Here is a 3,013-nt window from a genome sequence, read left to right as displayed (position 1 = left end):
GGACCGCAGAAGCGGTTTTGGACTTTAATGAATTTTCGCAGAAGCGGATGGTTGGACCGCATATGCGGTACCGCAGAAGCGGAACTTGGACCGCAGATGCGGAAAGGCCGTGGGTAGACCTTATATGTTATTTCATTGCGCGATTTTGGTTTATTCCACCATTGTTGCCTTCGACCTTGGAGTTTTTGGAGCGATTCTGAAGAGGGAAATCAAGAGACTTCGTTAAGGTAAGGAATTTTGGTCTTAAAACTCGATTATATTGTGAAATCCACCTAGAAATTCATGGAAACTAAGCCTAAAATTGAAGAACTAGGGCTTGAGAAATTAGACTTTTGAATTGGGATTTGAAGGACCATTTGAGGTCGGATTTGAGAACTTTTGATATGTATGAACTCGTGAGAAGATAAGGAATCTAATGATGTGAACATTTTTGAGTTTCGAGAAGTGGGCCCGGGGCTCAGGTTTTGCTAATTTCGGGATTTTTGATATTTTTTGATTGTTTTCGCTTGGGCTTTGTTCCCTTAGAATATTGTGATGTATTCGCTCTGATTGTTGTTAGATTCGACGCGCGTGGAGGCCGATTTGAGGGGCAAAGGCGTCGCGAGCTAGAGATTTCGCCGGTTCGAGGTGAGTAATGATTGTAAATGATATCCTGAGGGTTTGAAACCTCGGATTGCACATCGTAGTGCTGTATTGAGCCGAGACACGCGCTGGATGATGAGCGTGGGGTCTTTTACTGTTGGGGATCGTAACTTGGTCCGTCCCGATTGATGATTTTACCGCATATTTGACTGAAACTTATTTGTTATCATCATAATTTGGGCTGATTGCCATATTTGGGCTTCGTCGAATTATTTGAACCCCTTCGGGGATGGTTGTTGATATTTCCTCACTGTTTGATTTTATACTTGAACTCAGTCATGTATTTTCCACTGTTTTCAAAACTCAACCAAGTTTATTTTGCTTTAACACTTGAAATGACATTTCCTATACTATTTTTGGGCTGAGCAGCATATTTTACTATTGCCCGAGGGGCTTATGTGATTTTTGACTGAGTAAGGGCAAGGGCCTGTGTGTGAGGATACTTTTGGATCGGGTTGCACGCCGCAACAGTGTTATACTGATACTGAGATGAGGCCGAGGGCCTAGACTTGATGCCACGAGATGGCTTTTTATTGCACTTGGGCTGTAAGGGGCCCCTCCCAGAGTCTGCACACCCCCGGTGAGCGCCGTCGACGATAAATGGATCGTGCTGCACGCCGCAGCGATATGTGGATCGGGCTGCACGCCGCAGCGGTATTGGTACTGTTCTATGTGTTTACCATATTTCATTTGTCTGCCATTGTCTGTTGTCTGTGCTACTTCATGCAATATCTACCTGATTGCCTGGCATTACCTGATAACTGAGTGTTGTGCCCGAGGGGCGGATTTTTTTGTGCTTATCCGTACTGTTTGTTTTGCATTCATTTGCGTAACCGCTGAAAAAGTCATTTCCAAAAGAGGTTTAAACTGAGCTAAGACGTTTTTCCAAAGATTTCACTGCTTCACTACTTTTCTCAAAGGGTTTTACACTGCTCTACACAGCATGATGGTTTGTTTTACGGGATTTCTTTCTTCTCAGTTATTATTTACCTTTATTACTCACTGAGTTGGAGTACTCACTTTACTCCCTGCACCTTGTGTGCAGATGCAGGTATTTGTTCACCCGGTAGCGGGTTTTGAGCTGATCGGAGGCTAAGTTTATCGGAGTTTAGCGAGGTGACTGCTAGCGTTCGCAGCACCGCATTTCTTCCTTATGTTTATTAGTCCTCTTTTGTATATTTTAGGCCTTGTAGTTGTATTTATACTCTGATAGATGCTCGTGACTTGTGACACCACGGTTTGGGCTGTGTTTGGGTTGTATTCCGCACTTAATAAAGAAAACTTTTGTTTAGACTGTGGTTATTTAATTGTGCAAAAATTGCTTATTAATATTAACTAGTCTAAAATGGCAAATTGGGTTGGATTTGGCTGGCCTTGTCTTCACGAGAGGCGCCATCGCGACCGGATCGAGGTTTAGGGTCGTGACAGGAAAGGGACGAGGGCAAGAGCTTAGATCTATGTGCTCCCTTGAAGAATCTGAAAATGAAGAGGGATCCTTCGATCAAAACACTCATTATAATTGTCAAAGCATGTCAAGACCATCTAAGAGTACCTTTTCTGCCGCTCAAGAATTGGGAACAGTGAACAAAAACTCTTTGGTATTGTGACGACCCGGCCAGTCGTCTCATGAGTTACCGCTCTGTTTCGCCCATTTCTGCTTCTATTTGCTTTGTTTATCGGTTCTATAGGTGATCGAGTTGGTTGGCTCGGGTTCGGAAAGGTTTTGAGAAGGTTTGAGACACTTAGTCTCTTTTAAGAAAGCTTAAGTTGGAAAAGTCAACCGGATGTTGACTTATGTGTTAGAGGGCTCGGATGTGAGTTCCGATGGTTTGGATAGCTTCGGGAGATGATTTGGGACTTAGGAGCGTGATCGGAATGTGTTTTGGAGGTCCGGAGTAGATTTAGGCTTGAATTGGCGAAATTGAGTTTTTGGCGTTTCCGGTTGATAGGTGAGATTTTGATATTGGGGTCGGAATGGAATTCTGGAAGTTGCAGTAGCTTTGTTATGTCATTTGGGATGTGTGTGCAAAATTTCAGGTCATTCGGACGTGGTTTGGTATACTTTTGATCAAAAGCGGATTTTTGGTCGCAAATGCGAAATCCCTAGACCAGAACATATAAGTTATTCCCTTCGCGATTTTCAGAGGGTTTCACCATTTTTAAAAGCGAGTTCGGGAGTTTTGAGCGATTATTGAAGAAGGATTTCAAGGGAGCTTCATTGAGGTAAGGAATTTGGACCTAAAACTCGTTTCTATTGTATTAATTCACGGATTGGGGCTGAAAGTAAAGGAAATTAAGCCAAAAATGGAGAAACTAGGGCTTAGAAACTTAGGCCTTTGACTGAGGATTTGAAAGACCAATGGTGGTCGGA

The sequence above is a fragment of the Nicotiana attenuata genome, chromosome 6 (assembly GCF_001879085.1).
Source record: "Nicotiana attenuata strain UT chromosome 6, NIATTr2, whole genome shotgun sequence".
Taxonomy (NCBI): Eukaryota; Viridiplantae; Streptophyta; class Magnoliopsida; order Solanales; family Solanaceae; genus Nicotiana; species Nicotiana attenuata.
Note: the sequence above shows the minus strand (reverse complement) of the source record.